Source organism: Balaenoptera physalus (assembly GCF_965194825.1).
Source record: "Balaenoptera physalus genome assembly, chromosome: 2".
In the NCBI taxonomy this organism is placed as follows: domain Eukaryota; kingdom Metazoa; phylum Chordata; class Mammalia; order Artiodactyla; family Balaenopteridae; genus Balaenoptera; species Balaenoptera physalus.
Window position 1 is genome coordinate 59,224,901 of NC_138883.1, and position 26,774 is coordinate 59,251,674.

Here is a 26,774-nt window from a genome sequence, read left to right on the forward strand (position 1 = left end):
TAATGCCACTCTGGTCATAGGCAGATTTTGCCCTTAGCTCACTCAACACTTAGTCAATGCCCTTGCCTTTGTCTTGTAATTCTAGTACATAACATGCAATTATAGATAAAATCCCTCTTGAGACTAGTTTTTCATTGTCTTTCCAAAGTAAGTTTCCTTTATGCATTAAATCATATTCCAGGATATTCCACAACACCGCTGCCACTTGGATTCTTGTTCTCTCTGTATCAAAGTGGCCAATTTATATTCTTACCCTAATACTACTGAGTTCTAGTCAATTTCCCTCATATATTTGTAGTTATGTTTTTTTAAAAAAATAGGGTTCTTGATGTGTTCATAGGTAATCAATAATTTATTTTAAGTAAAAATTTGAATAAAATAGATTATTTGGAAACTAAATAAATTGTAGACTATTTTTAGTATCCTAAACTTTCAACATTAAAAAAAATATTTTTCCCCTCTATGTATTGCTGCTATCAATTCTGTGGCTTTTGGCTATAATGGTGTGCTGATTTTCATCTAATCCCTATAACAACCATTTTATCTTTCTTGTTATAAGCCATATGGCCTTTGAATTTTTAGTTGTCATTGCATATTATGGGCCTCACTCAATACTCCCAGATGACACTTTACTTTGTTTGTAGTGCATTTGTTTTTCCCCCTCAGTAAAATAATTATTTTAACAGAAACAGGTGGATCGAAATTGTGATCTGTATCTTTTGTATTAAAATTATATTTAAATCTTCTGCAGGTAAAAGAGCTATGTTACAAATTTCAAAAATCTAGTTAGCTTTAGTTTCTAAATGTTATCACATTTTTAAAAGCTTTTAAAATCTTTCCCCCTTCTCTATTCCTCTCTCCCTCCCTCCTTCCTTCTTCCTGCCAGTAAATATTTACTGAACACTTATTTGGTACCAATAACATAGTAGATACTGATGTTATGGCTGGAATTAAGACAAGCACCCTCATTGGCCTTACAAGCTACTGAAATATGTTGACATATTTTTAAGTGTTAGGGTATAATTTTGGAATGCTTTGTAATTTCTTATAAACCCATTAGCTTAAACTAAAGCTAAATGTATCATAAGAGATTAAAATCCCAATCAGATCATGTTGGAATCCTACTACTTTTTTTTTAAGTTGTGGGCTGTTCTTTTTTTCCCCAGTAATCTCTGTCTCTGCCAGTCATTCTGAGTTGGCTGCCATTTCCTTTCAGTCTCTGCCATCTTTTTGGTCCAGCAGGGTTTCTGATCCAATTTTTTTCAGTTTTATTGAGAAATAATTGACACAGATCATGTAAAAGCCTAGGGCATACAGCATGATGGTTTGATTTGCATATTTTGTGAAATGAGTACCACTGTAGGTTCAGCTAAGAACAATCATCTCATACAGATACAATAAAAAGAAAAGGAAGAAGAATAAAGAAAAAAAATTTTTCCTTGTGATCCATTTTAGGGTCTACTCTCTTAACAACTTTCCTACATATCACACAGCAGTGTTAGCTCGAGTCATCATGTTGTACACTACATCTCTAGTATTTGTCCTGTAATGGGAAGTTTGTAACTTTTGATCACCTTCCTCCAATTCCCCCTCCCCCAACCTCCTGGCTGTGGTAATCACAAGTTTGGCTGTTTTTTTGCTATGAGTTTTGTTGTTGTTGTTTTTAGATAGAATTCTATTTCTTATATACACCTGATGTTTCGGATCTACATTATTTGGGGGGGAACCACATACACTGATGGGCTTATTCTTCTGATATTTAAAGGTGGATGTCTGAGTAATTATGATGATAATAAATCTGGATAAATAAGTTAAGACACAAAAACTACAATTGTCACCTCTATCTTTCCTATGAAAGAAATTCATCTGAGCCCTAAACGTCCCTGAGATCCAGGGTCAGCACATACAATAGTTACAAGGGTAAGTGGAGTGTGCAAGGCTATGTCTCTCCACCTGCAGGATGAGGCACATATTTTTTTCATACAAAAATGATATCTGATGGCCCAACCTTGCTCCTAAGAGCCTATAACTTCCAAGAAAGGGACTCCTTTTATTTGCTCTCCAGTAACCTGCAGGCTAATGCTGTCCTTGGATATATCTTTGAAAGTTTATCTTCCTTTCTTCAACCCGCAAATCAACCGTAACTGCCATCTTAAGGTTTTCTTTACAACAGTAAAAATGGAATGACTATGTGTTTTCTTTCTCTCTGCAAAGGCTGGAAGCCAGAAGAAAGGCAGGAGCTCAAAGTATTGTGGATTGTTTTGGCAGCCCAAGCAGCCAGCTGTTAACTGGAGTTCCATAGGACTAGCCAGGGATGTCAGTAGTTGACTCTGGCATCTATGTTATGAATGACATCTTGGGATAAAATCCCCCTTCTAGTTTCTTGGCAGCTTAAGAATCTCAGATGGAGATAAAAACATGGCTCTCAATGCCTCGATGAGTGGCTGGAATATTTTGGACCTGCTTGAGCCAGTATGAGATTTGTGCACATTTCTGATTTTCAACCCAGTTTTGAATTGATATTCAACACCCAAGAAGTACAGACTTACAATGAAAAACATCTTTAATTGGTTCAAAGCTTCAAAGTTCCATTACTGTGAAGAAAGAATATTTGTACAGGGTTTTCTGATCTTTCATCTGCTCATGATTGCTTTTCCTAATCAAAAGTAGCAAGGTAAGAGTCTTTCTTATTTGCTGTTTGAAATACAGTACTAATCTCTGTAGGCAAGCAGAAGGAAATTATCCTTTTCACTAGCAATAGCTGTTTAAATTTCAAAGATTATATTAAAATGTGCATCCTCATTCTGTTTACAGTATTCTAATCCTTTCCAGTAGCAGCTTGGATATTATATCACAGTGGGGTTTTTTTTTAGAAAAAAGCAGAAATGTAGACTCAGGATGCTCAGTTTGTAAGATGGGTAAACAATGATTGTTATTAGGACATGTCTGAAAACGGAGCAGGAGATGAATAGGTGAATTAAGCCACCATATGCCCAGCCAATTAAGTTAAATCCTGGCGCATTAGAAAATGCTAATCTGATTTAAATAGGAAATGTTTTGCCTAAGAACACAAAGAAATGACAATAGACATCAATCATATATTGCTGACTAGTTACAGCCTAAATGCTTTACAACTATGGAATAAAAACATTATTTTAGGAAAAGCAAACTAATTCACGATTACTTCAGAAAATTTCTTCTTACATCGAGGCCTTGTTGAAAACCTCACCCACCCAGCCATGCACACACATATACATACGTGTGTGTATGTTATATATATATATATATGTATATGATTACTAGTAAATACTAACATACTTCATTGCTAACGTACAAAGTCCCCAGAAGGAATAAACAACGTGTTTGGAAAAACCATGATAAAATGAAGAGTGCCTTCTACAATATTCTGCATTTGTAGTTGAAATTGTGTATCTTAAGGAAAACAGTTAAAGGATGATTTTTTTTTTTTTTTTTGGTCTGGAAAACTCTGTAGATCTTCTCTTAAACATCAGTGTTATGAGGAAAACAGCATTTAAAGATTTAAAAATATTTGTTGTTTCACTCGACGGGATTCTGTGGGAGTAATTACATAGCCATATGGTGATGGCTTAAGAAATTACATTTTGTCTATAATGTCTGAGATTCTATTTTTAGTCTCAGTTTGCTTGACTTCAATTATTACATTACATACATTTTAAATAACAATTTGTTGAGCACTTATTATTTTAGGCATTGTGCTAAGGAATTTATAACATTGTCTTATTTCAACCTCACAACAATCTTGTCATGTACTATGAGTATCCTTACTTGACAGATTGTAAAGTAATCTTAAAAAGTTATATAATCAGCCCAAAGCTATACAGCTAGTTCTCTAATGCCTTAATTAACTCCTAATCCCATGCTATTGAAAATTACTGTATATATATTCCTCATAATTTTCATTCATTCTCAAAATTTTCTGGTAATAAGTAGACAAATATCACTGAGGTTTTATTTACATGAAAGACAGCTAGGTCCACTACAAGGCTTACTCTCATGACCGATGACTGCTGTGTAGAAGTAAGATGACTTATGCCTTGGTTGTTTATTTAGGAATGAGAAGTATAGGACCTATGTATGTCTGTCTATTCCAGACAGAACTGAGAGCAAACAACTTAGTAATGTCTTTGTCTAATAATCTGCACTGTCAACTGTGCAGTGAGGACTGCGTAGCCACAATAGCCAGTGATGAGGAAAGGGAGATGGAAATGCAGGGATCTGTTTTGAGATCACATCCTTCTAATTGGTCATGGTCAACCCAGCTCTCCTCTCCTGGATTACCCTCTATCCACACTTGATTCAGTGCAAAACAAATACCCTCTGACCACCAAAAAAGATACCCCCAAAGATATCCTCTTTTACAGTACTTTACATACAGTAGTATAGTACAAAAAAGATTTCCTCTTTTATAGTACTTTACATACAGTAGTATAGTACAAAAAAGATTTCCTCTTTTATAGTACTTTACATACAGTAGAATTAATAGAGGGCAGATTCATAACCCCAATTAACATTGGCTTAAGTGTAAACCTGACTAATAAAAGATAAATAATCTAAAGTGCTAACTTAAAATATGAAGCAATAAATTTTTGTTTTATTTTTATATGATGCATCACAAACAATAATTTTTATGTTTTATTTTGTTATATGAGACTTCTAAATATCATAATAGTATGTTATTAATTTTCAATGATTTTCAAACTAGTGTTGAAACATCTTTAATCAGTCAAGATGACGCTCCAAGATTTATTACCCATTCTTGTATACAAATAATGTCCATATCTATTTTAACATGAGCTAAAGGTGTTTACAGTTTGGAAGAAAGCCCATATCTTTGGAGGCAGACAGAAAATTACCCTTTTCTTTAGCAATTTTATGTGTATTTGATGTTTACATTAATCATTTTTTATATATTATCTTCTCTCCCAGATTAAAGATACATCATATTTGACAGTTTTCATTAATCTCCCTCAAATTTCATTATGACTGCAGAATTCTAATGAAGGTGTATATTCACTTGTCTTTTCCGATAACCTAAAAAATGTCATTACATTTTTGGATATAAAATAGGGAAAATTTACTTTCCGGGTTAGTAAATATCTTGACCTAGATATTAAACCTTCTGAAGTACATAGGATAAGAAACAAAGTCAAAAGTTGTCCCTAGGGATGTTTATACTAGATGATAAGATTTCATTAGAATGACTGGCAAGTTTCAGCAATTTTCTACACATACTCCAAAAAGACTTTTCCCTCAATCTCAACATAGCATAAAATTCCAAAGAAATATATATGGTTTAATCAAATAATGAGATTTGAATATCCATTTTAAAGATAGTTCACCCAGTTTTCCAATCGGATTGTTACTGCCATCCTCACCACAATTGAATTTAGACACACTGGAGTGGAATATTTAAAATTAGAGTTAATAGCAAAGAAGTAATGGATGATTTGGTTATTTTTCAAATAATTGAAGAATGACTTTCCCTATATTCACTACTGATAAAGAAAAAAATTCTGCAAAATGCCCCTACAAATGAAGTACCTTAAATGCTGAGCTCTAATCACCCATTTCTCCAGTCTGTCAGTCTTAAAATACTGCAGAGCTGACTTCCCAGATGCCAGCTGGCAGCCCAATTTAAACAAGCAGCAGCCTAGAGAAGTATACAAAAGAGATTAAAAGCTATCTCCATGCTGCATGTCATGAAGTCTGCTGCCATCTCATGAACAATCACAAAGAACACAATGCAATGAAAGAGTTAATTAGGAACTTAGACAAAACTCATGGCATGTGGCTAACTTCCTTTTTAACCCTATTTGTGGTAATATTTGTAATATGATGTTTGTGCTTTCAGACTGCATAATAAATTCAATTGAGGGCTTTCTGAATATATTCATATCCTTCAATTAGATGAACAATTGAAAAAGTTATTCCTCTAAGAATGCATTTCATCAAAAACACCATTGCAATTTCAAAGCCATTGTTTGAAGCAATCAGTTAAATATCTGGTTTTATAGAGGCCTCTCACTTTTTGGTTGCCCAAGGGAAGTCTGGCTACAGTATCCTACTGCTCTGAAATCAAAAGAAGCAAGGAAATTATAAAGGTAATTTAAATGAACCTATTGCTCAGCGATGTTCAGCAGACATAAATGAATACATCTTTTAGAAGCTGTGAATACTTTATCATAACCATTGTTCTTTTTAATGTATTTCAGAGGCGTTGCAGGTATTATAATTCCAAATGATTTCCACTTAAAGTCCTCACTGCATACGGTTTGCACTTAAACTGAAATCCCAAGAAAAGGTCAAGATGAGCACGATCACCACTACACTGGTACGCAGAATGATAAAGGTCCTAGATGTGCAATTTATAAGCATGCAAAGTGCAATATACATGCTAGAAGAATGTAGGATTAACTATATGACCAGAAAAGTTTAAGTATTTAGGGTTAATTATTAGGTTTATTAAATAACCATATTTCTTTTTTAACATCTCTTCCTTCTGATTCTCTGGTTGCCCAACTTCGAGATGTTTAATTACACGTAACTTGTTCAACAAAGCAAAAGAAAAAGGAGCGACATCTCAGTACTGCTGTAGCCTTATTCATCTTATACCACATCTATTTTTAGATTGGTGCCAATGGTCAAAATTCTATTTTTGAGGCATTTTAAGGTTCAAGTCAAAGTTAACCCGGAAGCACCATTCATCTGTCCATTCATTTGTTCATGAGGAACAGCACAGCAGATTGGTTAGAGCTGAGAGCATTTATTTGTCCAAGTCCTAGCTCTACCACTTACTTACCCTGTGTCCTTTGATAATATGTTTAACTTTCCCCTCTACGCTTCAGGTCATCATCTTAAAAATGGGGACAATTACAGAACCTCCCACTTAAGGTTTATAAGAGAATTAAATGAGAATTCCATTTAGGTAGTACTCAGTTTAGACATGACACAGAGAAAAGCCCTCAAAAACTATTACTTTTAATTGCAAAACCCTTGTTTTATATTTATAACAGTGCTATGCTAGAAGCTGGAAACACAATAATGTATGATATAGCCCTCCACTCAATAGATACAGCTTAGTCAAGGAAACAAAAGCAAATGATCATAAAGGGTAGAATATTCGTGGTAAAAATTATGCAGAGATTTATAAAGGTACTTCATATAGTCAGGGGGTGAAAGGAAACGAATCCCAGAAGATGCCATCTGGGTCTATTCTTAAAGCATAAATAAATAATTTCTGAAAAGTTTCAAATTATTTGTATTTAATTAGATCCTTTCTTGCTTCTAGAAGATTTGGTCCTTTTTCCAACCTCTTTCCTGTCCTCTAATCTTTTACTCATTTGTATTAGCAGGTAGCTGAAAGGATATAATGTGAAACAGAGAGATACAAAGATGATAACAAAGAAAATCGATGAAAATTGGTCTTGGATAATAGCTTTCATCCCCCTTTGATATAATCTCCATGATGTCCTAGTGATAGGATTTCCTAGGCTTAAAACAGCTAAATGTAGTAAGTTCTAGAATTACACAAAAAGTGACCCAATATAACTTTCTAATAAAGCTAAGGGGGAAAAATCCATTTGGTAAAGAGTTTTCTATTGTATTCCAAAAACTCTGAAAAACAGGAAGGATTTGAAGGGAAGACTCAGGAAAAATAACTGTTTTAAGTATAGGAGAAAACCATGAAGTCACAGATGCCCTGATTCCAAGGGTCCCAAGAAGTCCAACCCTTTCAGTACACTTAATTGAAGTTCTCAAAGTCCCTAAGCCAAAAAAATCATCAATCACAAACATTAAGAAAGTAATCACAATTGTCATGTCCTGTGTTAAGATTAAGCATGGACAAATTAACTAACTATATCAGGAGAGGACAAATAGGGACCAGTGAAAATTGTATGAAACTTGCCCACCATGTTGGAACAGGTACTCTCTCTTGGAAATTTTTTGGATTAATGTTTAGGAAGGGATTGATCAGAACACTGTGGTAAAGGAGAGGGAGAGAAAGTGTATAAGCGATGACTATGTCTTGCTTTAACTTGCCCTTTTGGTTCGGCACAAGACTCAGTCTTTTAAAAGTCGGAAGGTTTTTATTTTTTTAATTTATTTTTTTAAAGCAATTATTTTTTTTTGAATTATATTTTATTTTTTTATACATCAGGTTCTTATTAGTCATCCATTTTATACACATCATTGTATACGTGTCAATCCCAATCTCCCAATTCATCATACCACCAACCCCACCCGCTGCTGCTTTCCCCTCTTGGTGGCCATATGCTTCTTCTCTATATCTGTGTCTCTGTTTCTGCCCTGCAAACCGGTTCATCTGTACCATTTCTCTAGGTTCCACATATATGCGTTAATATACGATATTTGTTTTTCTCTTTCTGACTTACTTCACTCTGTATGACAGTCTCTAGATTCATCCACGTCTCTACAAATGACCCAATTTTGTACTTTTTATGGCTCAGTAATATTCCATTGCATATATGTACCACTTCTTCTTTATCCATTTGTCCATTGATGGGCATTTAGGTTGCTTCCATGACCTGGCTATTCTAAATAGCACATCAGTGAACATTGGAGTGCATGTGTCTTTTTGAATTATGGTTTTCCCCAGGTATATGCCCAGTAGTGGGGTTGCTGGGTCATATGGTAATTCTATTTTTAGTTTTTTAAGGAACCTCCATACTGTTCTCCATAGTGGCTGTATCAATTTACATTCTCACCAACAGTATAAGAGGGTTCCCTTTTCTCCACACCCTCTCCAGCATTTGTTGTTTCTAGATTTTCTGATGATGCCCATTCTAACTGGTGTGAGGTGATACCTCATTGTAGTTTTGATTTGCATTTCTCTAATAATTAGTTATGTTGGGCAGCTTTTCATGTGCTTCTTGGCCATCTATATGCCCTCTTTGGAGAAATGTCTATTTAGGTCTTCTGCCCATTTTTTGACTGGGTTGTTTGTTTTTTTAATATTGAGCTGCATGAGCTGTTTATATATTTTGGAGATTAATCCTTTGTCCGTTGATTCGTTTGCAAATATTTTCTCCCATTCTGAGGGTTGTCCTTTCATCTTGTTTGTAGTTTCCTCTGCTTTGAAAAAGTTTTTAAGTTTCATTAGGTCCCATTTATTTATTTTTGTTTTTATTAACATTACTCAAGGAGGTGGATCAAAAAAGTTCTTGCTGTGATTTATATCAAAGAGTGTTCTTCCTATGTTTTCGGCTAAGAGTTTCATAGTGTCCGGTCTTACATTTAGGTCTCTAATCAATTTGAGTTTATTTTTGTGTATGGTGTTAGGGAGTGTTCTAATTTCATTCTTTTACATGTAGCTGTCCAGTTTTCCCAGCACCACTTATTGAAGAGACTGTCTTTTCTCCATTGTATATCCTTGCCTCCTTTGTCATAGATTAGTTGACCATAGGTGCGTGGCTTTATTTGTGGGCTTTCTATACTATTCCATTGGTCTATAATTCTGTTTTTGTGCCAGTACCAAACTGTCTTGATTACTGTAGCTTTGTAATATAGTCTGAACTCAGGGAGTCTGATTCCTCCAGCTCTGTTTCTTTCCCTTAAGACTGCTTTTGCTATTTGGGGTCTTTTGTGTCTCCATACAAATTTTAAGACTTTTTGTTCTAGTTCTGTAAAAAATGCCATTGGTAAATTGATAGGGATTGCATTGAATCTGTAGATTGCTTTCGGTAGTATAGTCATTTTCACAATGTTGATTCTTCCAATCCAAGAACATGGTATATCTCTCCGTCTGTTGATATCATCTTTAATTTCTTTCATCAGTGTCTTATACTTTTCTGCATACAGGTCTTTTGTCTCCTTAGGTAGGTTTATCCCTAGATATTTTATTCTTTTTGTTGCAATGGTAAATGGGAGTGTTTCCTTAATTTCTCTTTCAGATTTTTCATCATTAGTGATAGGAATGCAAGAGATTTCTGTACATTAATTTTTTATCCTGCTACTTTACCGAATTCATTGATTAGGTCTAGTAGTTTTCTGGTAGCAACTTTACGGTTCTCTATGTATAGTACCATGTCATCTGCAAACAGTGACAGTTTTACTTCTTCTTTTCCAATTTGTATTCCTTTTATTTCTTTTTCTTCTCTGATTGCCATGGCTAGGACTTCCAAAACTATGTTGAATAATAGTGGTGAGAGTGGACATCCTTGTCTTGTTCCTGATCTTAGAGGAAATGCTTTCTGTTTCTCACCATTGAGAATGATGTTTGCTGTGGGTTTGTCATACAGGGCCTTTATTATTCCCTCTGTGTTCACTTTCTGGAGAGTTTTTATCATAAATGGGTGTTGAATTTTGTCAAAAGCTTTTCCTGCATCTATTGAGATGATCATATGGTTTTTCTCCTTCAATTTGTTAATATGGTGTATCACGTTGATTGATTTGTGTATATTGAAGAATTCTTGCATCCCTGGGATAAATCCCACTTGATCATGGTGTATGATCCTTTTAATGTGTTGTTGGATTCTGTTTGCTAGTATTATGTTGAGGATTCTTGCATCTATATTCATCATTGATATTGGCCTATAATTTCCTTTTTTTGTAGTATCTTTGTCCGGTTTTGGTATCAGGGTGATGGTGGCCTCGTAGAATGAGTTTGGGAGTGTTCCTTCCTCTGAAATTTTTTAGAAGAGTTTGAGAAGGATGGGTGTTAGCTCTTCTGTAAATGTTTGATAGAATTCACCTGTGAAGCCATCTGGTCCTGGACTTTTGTTTGTTGGAAGATTTTTAGTCACAGTTTCCATTTCATTACTTGTCATTAGTCTGTTCATATTTTCTATTTCTTCCTGGTTCAGTCTTGGAAGGTTATACCTTTCTAAGTATTTGTCCATTTCTTCCCGGTTGTCCATTTTATTGGCATAGAATTGCTTGTAGTAGTCTCCTGGGATGCTTTGTATTTCTGCGGTGTCTGTTGTAACTTCTCCTTTTTCATTTCTAATTTTATTGATTTGGGTCCTCTCCCTTTTTTTCTTGATGAGTCTGGCTAATGGTTTATCAATTTTGTTTATCTTCTCAAAGAACCAGCTTTTAATGTTATTGATCTTTGCTAAAGTTTTCTTTGTTTCTATTTCATTTATTTCTGCTCTAATCTTTATCTTTCCTTCTGCTAACTTTGGGTTTTGTTTGTTCTTCTTTCTCTAGTTCCTTTAGGTTTAAGGTTAGATTGTTTATTTCAGATTTTTCTTGTTTCTTGAGGTAGGCTTTTATTGCTATAAACTTCCCTCTTAGAACTGCTTTTGCTGCATCCCATAGGCTTTGGATCATCGTGTTTTCATTGTCATTTGTTTCTAGGTATTTTTTGATTTCCTCTTTGATTTCCTCAGTGATCTCTTGGTTATTTAGTAATGTATTGTTTAGCCTTCATGTGTTTGTGTTTTTTACGTTTTTCTCCCTGTAATTGATTTCTAATCTCATAGCATTGTGGTCAGAAAAGATGCTTGATATGATTTCAATTTTCTTAAATTTACTGAGGCTTGCTTTGTGACCCAATATGTGATCTATCCTGGAGAATGTTCCATGCGCACTTGAGAAGAAAGTGTAATCTGCGGTTTTTGGATGCAATGTCCTATAAATATCAATTAAATCTATCTGGTCTATTTTGTCATTTAAAGCTTGTGTTTCCTTATTAATTTTCTGTTTGCATGATCTGTCCATTGGTGTAAGTGAGGTGCTAAAGTCCCCGACTATTACTGTGTTACTGTCAATTTCCTCTTTTAGAGCTGTTAGCAGTTGCCTTATGTATTGTGGTGCTCCTATGTTGGGTGCATATATACTTATAATTGTTATATCTTCTTCTTGGACTGATCCCTTGATCATTATGTAGTGTCCTTCCTTGTCTCTTGTAACATTCTTTATTTTAAAGTCTATTTTGTCTGATATGAGAATTGCTACTCGAGCTTTCTTTTGATTTCCATTTGCATGGAATATCTTTTTCCATCCCCTCACTACAGTCTGAATGTGTCCCTAGGTCTGAAGTGGGTCTTGTTTTTGTATCCATTCAGCAAGCCTGTGTCTTTTGGTTGGAGCATTTAATCCACTCACGTTTAAGGTAATTATCAATATGTATGTTCTTATTACCATTTTCTTAATTGTTTTGGGTTTGTTTTTGTAGGTGCTTTTCTTCTCTTGTGTTTTCCACTTAGAGAAGTTCCCTTAGCATTTGTTGTAGAGCTGGTTTGGTGGTGCTGAATTCTCTTAGCTTTTGCTTATCTGTAAAGCTTTGGATTTCTACATCAAATCTGAATGAGATCCTTGCTCGGTAGAGTAATCTTGGTTGTAGGTTCTTCCCTTTCATCACTTTAAGTATATCATGCCACTCCCTTCTGGCTTGTAGAATTTCTGCTGAGAAATCAGCTGTTAACCTTATGGGAGTTCCCTTGTATGTTATTTGTCGTTTTTCCCTTGCTGCTTTCAATAATTTTTCTTTGTCCTTAATTTTTGCCAATTTGATTACTATGTTTCTCGGCATGTTTCTCCTTGGGTTTATCCTGTATGGGACTCTCTGCACTTCCTGGACTTGGGTGGCTATTTCCTTTCCCATGTTAGCGAAATTTTCGACTATAATCTCTTCAAATATTTTCTCTGGTCCTTTCTCTCTCTCTTCTCCTTTTGGGACCCCTATAACGCGAATGTTCTTGCATTTAATGTTGTCCCAGAGGTCTGTTAGGCTGTCTTCATTTCTTTTTATTCTTTTTTCTTTATTCTGTTTTGCAGCAGTGAATTCCTCCATTCTGTCTTCCAGGTCACTTATCCGTTCCTCTGCCTCAGTTATTCTGCTATTGATTCCTTCTAGTGTATGTTTTAATTTCAGTTATTGTGTTGTTCATCTCTGTTTGTTTGTTCTTTAATTCTTCTAGACCTTTGTTAAACATTTCTTGCATCTTCTCGATCTTTGTCTCCATTCTTTTTCTGAGATCCTGGATCATCTTCACTATCGTTATTCTGAATTCTTTTTCTGGAATGTTGTCTATCTCTACTGCATTTAGTTGTTTTTCTGGGGTTTTATCTTGTTCCTTCATCTGGTACATAGCCCTCTGCGTTTTCATGTTGTCTATCTTTCTGTGAATGTGGTTTTTGTTCCACAGGCTGCAGGACTGTAGTTGTTCTTGCTTCTGCTGTCTGCCCTCTGGTGGATGAGGCTATCTAAAGAGACTTGTGCAAGCTTCCAGTTGGGAGGGACTGGTGGTGGGTAGAGCTGAATGTAGCTCTGGTGGGCAGAGCTCAGTGAAACTTTAATCTGCTTGACTGCTGATGGGTGGGGCTGGAGACCCAACACTGGAGACTACCTGGGCTCTTTGGTGGGGCTAATGGCAGACTCTGGGAGGGCTCACACTATGAAGTACTTCCCAGAACTTCTGCTGCCAGTGTTCTTGTCTCCACATTGAGCCACAGCCACCCCCCACCTCTGCAGGAGACCCTCCAACCCTAGCAGGTAGGTCTGGTTCAGTCTCCTATGGGGTCACTGCTCCTTCCCCTGGGTCCCAATGAGCACACTACTTTGTGTGTGCGCTCCACGAGTGGAGTCTCTGTTTCCCCCAGTCCTGTCGAAGTCCTGCAGTCAAATCCCACTTGCCTTCAAAGTCTGATTCTCTAGGAATTCCTCCTTCCATTGCTGGACCCCCAGATTGGGAAGCCTGATGTGGGACTCAGAACCTTCACTCCAGTGGGTGGACTTCTGTGGTATGTGTTCTCCATTTTGTGAGTCACCCACCCAGAAGTTATGGGATTTGATTTTATTGTGATTGCACCCCACCTACCATCTCATTGTGGCTTCTTCTTTGTCTTTGGATGTGGGGTATCTTTTTTGATGAGTTCCAGTGTCTTCCTGTCGATGATTGTTCAGCAGTTAGTTGTAAAAGTCAGAAGGTTTAACCTTCTGTGTTAACTTTACAAAATATCTTGTGGATAGAGAACATTTGCCACAGCTCAGACAATATCTGAAAATAATACTACAGTTTCTAAAGCTAAATGTAGTCTTTATATAGAACATCCATAAAACCTAGTATGACATTCGTTTTCCTTTTATAAACAGCTCTTCTAAAATATGTTTAAATAGCATTCTGCTTCAAGACAGTGAGTGAGGACCTTTTGAGATTGTATGAATTATTCCTCACTAGTCAAGTACATAGGGTGGTGAGGGAAGGTAAAAATAAATATTAAGGGGAATTTCATAAGACTTCTAAATCCATATGGGAATGGGGTAAGAGAAGCAGGTATTTATATGCAACATGAAAGACCTAAAAGAAATAGCTCTGAGGAAAGCTTTTTGAGCACAAATTTTTATTTGTATGGACAATAAAGAAGAATCAGCAAATCCAGCACTCTAGTTCAGTCTTTTTGCTAAAGGACTGAAACAAAATCCTACTGCAGCACATATGCTCTTAAGAAACAGCTTGAATTAACATTACTTACGTTCTTAGAACTTTTCAAAAAGATATTTTAGAGTGAGAACCAAAATATACCATGCTTCTTGAACAATGGTTTGAGCAGGATGGAGGCTTTGGCACATGTAGACTGAAGTTTAAAAGAAATGACCACATTTACAGTGGTGATGGGCCTTTGGGGAAAAATATGTATGGATGGCAGGTGGCTAATTGGGAGAATAAGCTATTTCTGCAATTGGTTGAAGAAAAAAATGAAATGCAAAGGGTTGGAAAAGTCATGGGTGTAGAGCACAATAGAAAGGTAAGAATCAGCAATTTCTCTTTTAATTTCAAATGTCAAACATGGTTTAAGAAAAAAATTTGTTTCCTGAGGACGTCGGCACCCAAAGTGGTTCTCTAGGTGAATTCACCACTGTGCAGGGCTTCAGGTTCAGAAAGCAGGTTTTTTTAGCACTAAGAGAGGAGTTTGTATACAAATTAATCAAGTTTACAGAAATTGATTTTTGAAAATCAGAGCACCTGAGCAAAGAAGAGTAGTTGGCAATTCACAAAATTGAAGTAAAAATGACAAACATCTGATATTATATTTAGCTTCACAAGTCATCAACAGATTAATATTAAAACCAAGTTGGTAATTTGCATATTTAAAAAATATAATTAATGGTAAAGCCAAATTGTTTTCAAGTATATTACAAAATGAGCATTCCCAGCTAGTCCTTTTGGGTACATAAACTGATACACATGTTCTACAGAGAAATTTAACAAAATTACCAAAATCCTTTTATGAATATTTATGGGTCTAAATCTAGGAAATTATCTTGTTACAATTAGTTGGAAAGTACATAAAGCTATATATACAAGGATGATCTTCAAAACATTGCTGAAAAAAGAAAGAAATGGAAACAACCCAAACTTGAAAACATTGGTTTGGGAATAAGCTCAGGGAAGTAGAACTGGGAGAACTCTGTTTTACTAGGAAGCTCAATTTATTTTAACTCCTCTGGAAAGAGACTTACTTTATGAACAAAAGGCAGATGGTCTGCCATGGAAATGTAGGGAAAGGAGATCCATTATTCAAGACCCTTGGCTAAAGAAGGCAAAGTTGAACATTACGGCTATGTCTGAAATATCAACTGAGGAAAGACGGTCTCAGGAAAATTTATCTGAGTCACTTCTTAATATCATCTTACATTTTTGTTCTAATCATATGTCTACCAGAAAAATTCCTGATAATACAGTTGTCTATTTTTTTTTAAATAGGAAGAGATTGTATGATTGGCTCTCCAGAGAATTATGGTCTACTTGCTAGTTGGATTTATCCTTGAAATTTAATTAAATGATATTCTTTTTATTAAGCCACATTTGCTTTGATGTTAAAAATTTAAATAAACTTTTAATTTTAGAATAGTTTCAGATTAACAGAAAAGTTACCAAGTTGGTATAGTTCCCATATATCCCTCACCAAATTTCCCCTATTATTAACATCTTACATATGAATATATTATGTTACTATCTGACATTACTATATTGCGTTTGTCACAACTAAGGAATCAACACTTACACATTATTATTAACTAAATTACACACTTAATTCATGCTTTGACTTCTTCATTAAATTTATTTAAGAAGGAAATGACATGCTTAATCTTTCCATGTTATTTGGTCAATATGCTAAATGTAAAGTTTTAGTAAATAGTTATTCATTCTTCCTGTCTAAAAAAAAAAAAACTCAAAATTTTTTTATTTCCTAAGATATACATAAATGTATGTACTAAGTACCTCCATATTGTAATATTTAAAAACTTTCCCAAATCCCTATAGAGAGGAATAATTCTGCTCTGCAAATCAGGCAGTAATTTAAATAAAATAATTTTAATAAAATAAGATTTACTTTAAAGAATTGGCTCACAGGATAGTGGGGGCTGACAAGTTTAAAATTCATAGGGCAGGCTGGCAGGACTTAGTCAGGAGTTGACTCCAAAGTCTTGAGGCAGAATTATTTTTTTCTCTGGGAAACAGTTTTTGTTCCTAAGATCTTCAAATGATTGGATTAGATCTACCCACAGTTTGAGGGCAATTCTCTTTACTTAAGCCAACTGATTACAGCTGTTAACCACACCTGCAAAATACCTTTACAAACACATCTAGATTAGTGTTTGATTAAAGTATTAGATACTATAGCCTAGCCAAGTTGGCACATAAAACTAAACATCATTGCAGGACACATAACTTCTGACCACATCCTACTGGCCATAACTCAGTTAAAAGTCACTAGAAAGATGATAGATTGTAGATAGATGGATGAAGGGAAGGAGAGAGGGAGGAAGAAATCACTGTCTCTCAGTATTTTAATTTTAAAAAGAATGGTGGTTATCAATTAAAGCAGCTTTATTTTGTCATAAAGCTAAACTTTTACTAAACTTTACATAGGAATTATTAAATTTAACTACTTAGAATAAATGTTTATATAATAATCAGCATTCTTTTTAACAGTATTCTTTAATTGTTGCAGAAGATTTTACACCTGTATAGATCAAGGATTATTGGTCCTTGAACAATAGTCCTTTGTTGGAGCAAATCTACAAGAAAATACTTTATCATAAGTCCTTGTCACACAGCAAAATGAACATAAAGTAATGAAAGTTTATTCTATACCACATATACCTTGGTTTATATAACACCTACTTCATCACCTTCATGACAGTTGTCCTATATGTCATCAACTGCCTTGTACTTTAGGGGACTCAACACCTAATTTTTTAAATGTAAACAAAGCAGAGAGAGCACATCTCCTCATCTCTACAGAGAAATAAGTCAGACCCAAATCTCTTTTATATTTATTTCCATTATTCTGGCATTCTCACATCTATGGTAGGTATGGGAATTAAAATTAGAGTTAATATTTGAAAGTTTTTCTTAAAAAATAGAAACTTTTAAGTATTCAGTTGTCAGGCTAGTTTATTAAATAAAAACTAGCAATAGTATCCTTATATAGCCAAAATCAGCAGCAAAATAAATATCTAGAGACATTCTGTTGAAATGTCTCTAGGGTTGAAAATCAAATATTTGAACAGATTCTGATACTGAAGATTTAACATGTAGGGAAAGGAAGTAAAGAATAACATAAAGTGTAATTCCACGATCTTGCTAAGTTACTCTAGCACTAAATGGCTCAAATGTTCAAAGAGAAATCATTGCCAAACTCATATTCTTAGCTTTTCCTCAGGTGGACATCTTCACAGTGTTTTCACAGACTCCTAGGATGAACCACTCAAAGATAATTCACTTGTCAAAAACTGACATATTAAAAGAGTGGGGAAAAAATGAGACAAGATTTTTTAATAAAACCCAACCAGGTTTTCCCTCTTTGGGAGAGGAATTATCTGAATTCTTCAGCAGCTTGGTGACTTGCAGAGTTTCTTGATGCATATTAGAATTACTTAGGGAGCTTTAAAAAATACTTATTCTAAATTAAACACATGGGGTTAGGGTGGTGTTTGGCATTGATATTTTTAAAGCTCTTCTGATTGTTTTAACAGGCAGCTGTGGTTGAAAGTTCTGAGGCAGTAGAAAAACAAATGAACCTCCAGTTAGACACCTAACTGAACATATATGTTTGCCCCCATTTGTTGCTCCTCTGAGTCCCAGCGACTGGATAAATGTGTCCATCTGGCTCCTGACACGGACTTCACTCTTTGCAAACATACTACCTAAGCCTTTATTCTTTCTCTTAATTGTCCTTTTTAAAAACCTTTCATTTGATTTGTTTAACTACTCAGAGTTCTCATGAATTAGTTGGGGGATAGTCCTTAGATTCTCAGGGCCTGAATGTTTTGTTCTATTGTCATTTGAAAATGGGTAATTTCTAGTCATTCAACGAACCTGTGTGTCATTGTCCAGTTTTCCTATGTGTACAAAGGTCAGTGGGACCAAATAGCACCAAATACTTGGAAGCTGTGGTAGGATTTTCCCCAAGACCAATTTAGAATTCCAGTGGACACCCTAGAAAACGTAAGATACACATACAATAACCCACTGTGCTGTGTCTTAGAATCAAAGAGCTCATAGACTCCAAATATTCCATTGTCAGCATTTTAAAATTGGTATGGCAGATATTCAAGATGGCAGAGGAGTAGGTGGACGTGGAGGTCATCTCTCTCCACAGAGCATCAAGAATACATCTATAGATGCAACAATTCTCAAAGAACACTGGCTGAAAACTAGCAGAAGAGCTTGGACACAAGAAAGGACTATAAAGATCTCATCATAACTGGTATCAAGAGATCAAGTTTCAACTTCTCAGATTCTTTATTTTGCTTGATAAAGCTTGCTGTAGAAGATCATTCTTTGAGGACCTTCAAACTGGCAGAGGATATAGACATGGAGATCACCTTCCTCCCCAAAAATACAACAAAAATACATCTACATGTGGAACAACTCCTACAGAACACCTACTAAACGCTGGCAGAAGACCTCAGACTTCCCAAAAGGCAAGAAACTCCCCACGTACCTGAGTAGGGCAAAAGAAAAAAGAAAAAACAGAGACAGAAGAATAGGGATGGGACCTACACCTCTGGGAGGGAGCTGTGAAGGAGGAAAAGTTTCCACACACTAGGAAACCCCTTCAGTGGTGGAGACAGGGTGTGGGCCAGTGGGGCAAAGCTTTGGAGCCACGGAGCAGAGCACAGCAACAGGGTTGCACAGGGCAAAGCAGAAAGATTCCTGCACAGGGATTGGTGCTGACCAACACTCACCAGCCTGAGAGGCTTGTCTCCTCACCCACCAGGGCAGGTGGGGGCTGGGAGCTGAGGCTCTGGCTTCTTCGGGGTTCAGATCCCAGGGAGATGACTGGGGTTGACTGTGTGAACACAGCCTGAAGGGGGCTAGTGCGCCACAGCTAACTGGGAGGGAGTCCAGGAAAAAGTCTGGAACTGCCTGAGTCAAAGGACCATTGTTTTGGGGTGCACAAGAAGAGGAGATTCAGAACACTGCCTAAACGAGCTTCAGAGGAGGGTGCAAGACACAGGTATCAGCACGGACACCAGAGACAGGCATGATATGCTAAGGCTGCTGCTGCAGCCACCAAAAAGCCTGTGTGCAAGAAAAGGTCACTATCCACACCCCTCCCGGGAGCCTGTGCAGCCTGCCACTGCCAGGGTCTCATATTCCAGGGACAACTTCCCTGAGAGAACACAGGGCATGCCTTAGGCTATTGCAACGTCACTCTGGCCTCTGCCGCTGCAGGCTCTCTCCGCATTCCGTACCCATCCTTCCCCACAGACGGAGAGAGCCAGAGCCCCCTAATCAGCCACACCTTTAACGCCCTCCTGTCTGGGCAAAGAACAGATGCCAGAAGTCGACCTACATGTAGAGGCAGAGCCAAATCCAAAGCTGGGCCCGAGGAGCTGTGCAAAAAAAGAAGAGAAAGGGAAATTTCTCCATGCAGCCTCAGGAGCAGCAGATTAAATCTGCACAATCAATTTGATGTACCCTGCATCTCTGGAATACCTGAATAGACAATGACTCATCGAAAATTAAGGCACTGGACTTTGGGAGTAACTGTAGACTTGGAGTTTGCTGTATGTTGCTGACTAGTTTCTGATTTTTATGTTTATAATAGTATAGTTTTTACTGCTTGTTATCATTGGTGGATTTGTTTACTGGTTTGGTTGCTCTCTTCTTTTATTTTTATTAGTTTTTAAACTTTTTTATTTTAATACTTTAAAAAATTTTTTATTTAAATAACTTTATTTCATTTTATTTTATTTTTCGTACTTTCTTTTTTTTCTTGCTTTCTTCAGAGCCATGTGGCTGACAGGGCCATGGTGCTCCAATTGGGTATCAGGCCTGAGCCTCTGAGGTGGGAGAGCCGAGTTCAGGACATTGGACCACCAGAGACCTCTCGGCCCCACATAATATCAATTAGTGAGAGCTCTCCCAGAGGTCCATTTCAACGCTAAGACCCATCTCCACTCAACGACCAGCAAGCTACAGTGCTGGACACCCTATGAGAAACAACGAACAAGACAGGAACAAAGCTGCACTCATTAGCAGAGAGGCTGCCTAAAATCATAAGGTCACAGACACTCCAAAACACACAACCAGAGGCAGTCTGGCCCACCAGAAAGACAAGATCCAGCCTGATCCACCAGAACACAGGCACCATTCCCCTCCAGCAGGAAGCCTACACAACCACTGAACCAACCTCGCCCACTGGGGGCAGACACCAAAAACAACGGGAACTACGAACTTTCAACCTGGGAAAAGGAGACCCCAGACACGGTAAGTTAAGCAAAATGAGAAGACAGAGAAATACGCAGCAGATGAAGGAACTAAGTAAAAACCCATCAGACCAAACAAATGAAGAGGAAATAGGCAGTCTACCTGAAAAATAATTCAGAGGAACGATAGGAATGATGATCCAAAATCCTGGAAATAAAATGGAGAAAACACAAGAAATGTTTAACAATGACCTAGAAGAACTAAAGAGCAAACCAACAATGATGAGCAACACAAAAAATGAAATTAAAAATTCTCTAGAAGGAATCAATACCAGAATAACTGAGGCAGAAGAACGGATAAGTGAGCTGGAAGATATATATACTGGAAATACTGGAAGTAACTACTGCAGAGCAGAATAAAGAAAAAAGAATGAAAAGAATTGAGGACAGTCTCAGAGACCTCTGGGACAACAATTAAATGCAACAACATTCGAATTATAGGGGTCCCAGAAGAAGAAGGGAAAAAGAAAAGGTCTGAGAAAATATTTGAAGAAATTATAGTTGAAAACTTTCCTAATATGGGAAAGGAAATAGTCAATCAATTCCAGGAAGCAAAGAAAGTCACATACAGGATAAATCCAAGGAGAAACATGCCAAGACACATATTAATCAAACTACCAAAAATCAAATACAAAGAAAAATTATTAAAAGCAGCAAGGGAAAAGCAACAAATAACATACAAGGGAATCCCCATAACGTTAACAGCTGATCTTTTAGCAGAAACTCTGCAAGCCAGAAGGGAGTGGCAGGACATATTTAAAGTGATGAAAGGGAAAAACCTACAACCAAGACTGCTCTACCCAGTGAGGATTTCATTCAGATTCAACAGAGAAATTTAAAACTTTACAGACAAGCAAAAGCTAAGAGAATTCAGCACCACCGAACCAGCGTTACAACAAACACTAAAGGAACTTCTCTGGCAGGAAACACAAGAGAAGGAAAAGACCTACAATAACAAACCCAATACAATTAAGAAAATGGTAATAGGAACATACATATCGATAATTACCTTAAATGTAAGTGGATTAAACGCTCCAACCAAAAGACATAGACTGGCTGAATGGATACAAAAACAGGGCCTGTATATGTGCTGTCTATAAGAGACCCACTTCAGACCTAGGGACACATACAGACTGAAAGTGAGGGGATGGAAAAAGATATTCCATGCAAATGGAAATCAAAAGAAAGCTGGAGTAGCAATTCTCACATCAAACAAAATAGACTTTAAAACAAAGACTATTTCAAGAGACAAAGAAGGACACCACATAATGATCAAGGGATCAATCCAAGACCAAAATATAACAATTATAAATATTTATGTATCCAACATAGGAGCACCTCAATACATAAGGCAAATGCTAACAGCCATAAAAGGGGAAATCGACAGTAACACAATAATAGTAGGGGACTTAAACACTCCATTTTCACCAATGGACACATCATCCAAAATGAAAAATAAGAAAACACAAGCTTTAAATGACGCATTAAACAAGATGGACTTAATTGATATTCCTAGGACATTCCATCCAAAAACAACAGAATACACTTTGTTCTCAAGTGCTCATGGAACATTCTCCAGGATAGATCATATCTTGGGTCACAAATCAAGCCTTGATAAATTTAAGAAAATTGAAATCGTATCACCTATGTTTTCCAACTACAACACTATGAGACTAGATATCAATTACAGGGAAAAAAACTGTAAAAAATACAAACACATGGAGGCTAAACAATACACTACTAAATAACCAAGATATCACTATAGAAATCCAAGAGGAAATAACGAAATGAAAACATAATGGCCCAAAACCTATGGGATGCAGCAAAAGCAGTTCTAACAGGGAAGTTTATAACAATACAATCCGACCTCAAGAAACAAGAAACATCTCAAATAAACAACCTAATCGTAAACCTAAAGCAATTAGAGAAAGAAGAACAAAAAGAAACAAAAGTTAGCAGAAGGCAAGAAATCATAAAGATCAGATCAGAAATAAATGAAAAAGAAATGAAGGAAATGATAGCAAAGATCAATAAAATTAAACAATGGTTCCTAGAGAAGATAAACAAAATTGATAAACCATTAGCCAGACTCATCAAGAAAAAAATAGAGAAGACTCATATCAACAGAATTAAAAATGAAAAAGGAGAAGTAACTGACACTGCAGAAATACAAAGGGTCATGAGAGATTACTAGAAGCAACTATATGCCAATAAAATGTACAACCTGGAAGAAATGGACTAATTCTTAGAAAAACACAACCTTCTGAGACTGAACCAGGAAGAAATAGAAAATATAAACAGACCAATCACAAGCACTGAAACTGAGACTGTGATTAAAACTCTTCCAACAAATAAAAGCCCAGGACCAGATGGCTTCACAGGCGAATTCTATCAAACATTTACAGAAGAGCTAACACCTATCCTTCTCAAACTCTTCCAAAATACATCAGAGGGAGGAACACACCCAAACTCATTATACAAGGCTTCCATCACCCTGATACCAAAACCAGACATAGATATCACCAAAAAAGAAAACTACAGGCCAATATCATTGATGAACATAGATGCAAAAATCCACAATAAAATATTAGCAAACAGAATCCAACAGCACATTAAAAGGATCATACACCATGATCTAGTGGGGTTTCTGCCAGGAAGGCAAGGATTCTTCAATATACGCAAATCAATCAATGTGATACACCATATTAACAAGGTGAAGGATAAAAACCATATGATAATCTCAATAGATGCAGAAAAAACTTTCAACAAAATTCAACACCCATTTATGATAAAAACCCTCCAGAATGCAGGCATAGATGGAACTTACCTGAACATAATAAAGGCCATATATGACAAACTCACAGCCAACATCATTCTCAATGGGGAAAATCTGAAACCACTTCCACTAAGATAATGAACAAGACAAGTTTGCCCACTCTCACCACTATTATTCAACATTTTGGAAGTTTTAGAAACAGAAATCAGAGATGAAAAAGAAAGAAAAGGAATCCAAATTGGAAAATAAGAAGTAAAACTGTCACTGTTTGCAGATGACATGAAACTATACATAGAGAACCATAGAGAATCTACCAGCAAACTAATTAAAGTGGCAGGATACAAAGTTAATGTACAGAAATCTCTTGCATTCCTATACACTAATAACGTAAAATATGAAAGAGAAATTAAGGAAACACTCCCCCTTACCACTGCAACAAAAAGAATAAAATACCTAGGAATAATCCTACCTAAGGAGACAAAAGACCTCTATTCCGAAAACTATAAGACATTGATGAAAGAAAGTAAAGATGATACAAACAGATGGAGAGATATACCATGTTCTTGGATTGGAAGAATCAACATTGTGAAAATGACTATACTACCGAAAGCAATCTACAGATTCAATGCAATCCCTATCAAATTACCAATGGCATTTTTCACAGAACTAGAATAAACAATTTCACAATTTGTATGGAAACAGAAAAGACTTCGAATAGCCAAAGCATTCTTGAGAAAGAAAAACGGAGCTGGAGGAATCAGGCTCCCATACTTCAGAGTATACTACAAAGCTACAGTAATCAACACAGTAAGGAAATGGAACAAAAACAGAAATATAGATCAATGGAACAGGATAGAAAGCCCAGAGATAAACCCACGCACATATGGTCACCTTATCTTTGATAAAGGAGGCAAGAATATACAGTGGAGAAAAGACAGCCTCTTCAATAAGTGGTGCTGGGAAAACTGGACAGCTACATGTAAAAGAATGAAATTAGAACACTCCCTAACACCATACACAAAAATAAACTCAAAATGGATTAAAGACCTAAATGTAAGGTCACACACTATCAAACTCTTAGAGGAAAACATAGGCAAAACACTCTATGACATAAATCACAGCAAAATCTTTTTTGACCCACCTCCTAGAGAAATGGAAATAAAAACAAAAATAAACAAATGGGACCTAATGAAAGTTAAAAGCTTTTGCACGGCAAAGGAAAACATAAACAAGATAAAAAGACAACCCTCAGAATGGGAGAAAATATTTGCAAACGAAGCAACTGGCAAAGGATTAATCTCCAAAACATACAAGCAATGCAGCTCAATATCAAAAAAACAAACAATCCAATCGAAAAATGGGCAGAAGACCTAAACAGACATTTCTCCAAAGAAGATATACAGATTGCCAACAAACACATGAAATAATGCTCAACATCACTAATCATTAGAGAAATGCAAGTCAAAACTACAATGAGATATCACCTCACACCAGTCAGAATGGCCATCATTCAAAAATCTACAAACAATAAATGCTGGAGGGGGTGTGGAGAAAAGGGAACCCTCTTGCACTGTTGGTGGGAATGTAAATTGACACAGCCACTACACAGAACTGTATGGGGGTTCCTTAAAAAACTAAAAATAGAACTACCATACGACCCAGCAATCCCACTACTAGGCATATACCCTGAGAAAACCATAACTCAAAAAGAGTCATGTACCACAATGTTCACTGCAGCACTATTTACAATAGCCAGGAAATGGAAGCAACCTAAGTGTCCACTGACAGATGAATGGATAAAGAAGATGTGGCACATATACACAATGGAATATTACTCAGCCATAAAATGAAATGAAATTGAGTTATTTTTAGCGAGGTGGATGGACCTAGAGTCTATCATACAGAGTGAAGTATGTCAGAAAGAGAAAAACAAATACTGTATGCTAACATATATATATGGAATCTAAATAAAAATGGTTCTGAAGAACCTAGGGGCAGGACAGGAATAAAGATGCAGACATAGAGAATGGACTTGAGGACACAGGGAGGGGGAAGGGTAAGCTGGGACGAAGTGAGAGTGTGGCATGGACATATATACACTACCAAATGTAAAATAGATAGCTAGTGGGAAGCAGCTGCATAGCACAGGGAGATTAGCTCGGTGCTTTGTGTCCACCTAGAGGGGTGGGATAGGGAGGGGATAAGGTGATATATGTATATGTAGAGCTGATTCACTTTGTTATACAGCAGAAACTAACACAACATTGTAAAGCAATTATACTCCAATAAAGATGTTAAACAAAAATTGGTATGGAGAATATTTTAAAAGATAGGGAAAATTAAAATTTCTTCCCTTAAGGAGTCCTTTAAAAAGACTAATAAAAACATTGGGGATCTAAAATCCAAACTTGAAGTATCCCCTCCTTCTGACCCAACTCAGGGTTGTCCTGCCTCCTGGCTCCCTGTACATTGATTATCTTCTCCTTTGTGATCAGTGCCTCTTGCTGCACCTCCACTGGACCCTTTTCTCTTCCCTTGTACTACCCCTTCCTAAACATAGCCCTCTCACTGGAAAATAACTCCTTACAGTGTCTTCTAATGTAAGTGAGGAAGAACACACAAACTCCAGTGGAATTATACCTTCAAACATTTTTCAAACTCAGACCTATAATCAGCTTTCTTAACTCTCAGACTGAAAAACAAAAATTTAATGAAGAACTGAGAATTGTCCTTAGGTCATATAGTATGAGACTTCCTGACCTTTACCAATTAATATATCCTCTTATGAGACCCAGAGATATAAAAATCTGATTTTATTTTTTTTTAAAGTAGAATAGATTGATTACAAAATTATATCAAACCTATGGATCAAAATTCAAAATGGGTATAAAACAGTGCAAGATCTCTTAACTGCTATCTCTGATGTCTTTTCTATGAAAGCTGTTCAGTCAAAAATTCAGTTCTGTAAACAGGGAAAAATCAAAATTACTCCAGCCTTTAAAGGCATAGCACTACTATCTTTTGACATTATACCAGTCTCAACAGAGGGAAAATTATATCTACCCTATGTAGCTTCTTTGTTCATGATTTTAAAACTGAGGTGGCAGATGTAGTAAGAAAACAATATAAGATGTACTAGTTGCCTCCTGTCTGAATTACAAGAGCTGGCAAAAAGAACAAAGCAAAACAAAAAATATTTTGAAGATATTTTGACTACAAAAATAGAAAATATGCAGACCCAATTAATACCTTTTCAGATTAAGC

At 36.2% G+C, this 26,774-nt stretch overlaps 2 long non-coding RNA genes across 2 annotated transcripts in view; one reads left to right on the plus strand and one right to left on the minus strand.

The window, feature by feature from the left end:
* Positions 1-5,784, plus strand: part of LOC309656179 — a 354,893-nt gene extending 349,109 nt beyond the window's left edge. The window contains exon 2 of the long non-coding RNA XR_014261209.1: positions 1,456-5,784. This is a non-coding gene — a long non-coding RNA (uncharacterized lncRNA). The remainder of the gene's footprint in view (positions 1-1,455) is intronic.
* LOC309656147 overlaps positions 1-26,774 on the minus strand; it is a 232,153-nt gene that overhangs the window by 158,194 nt on the left and 47,185 nt on the right. The gene's annotated exons all lie outside the window — the stretch shown is intronic.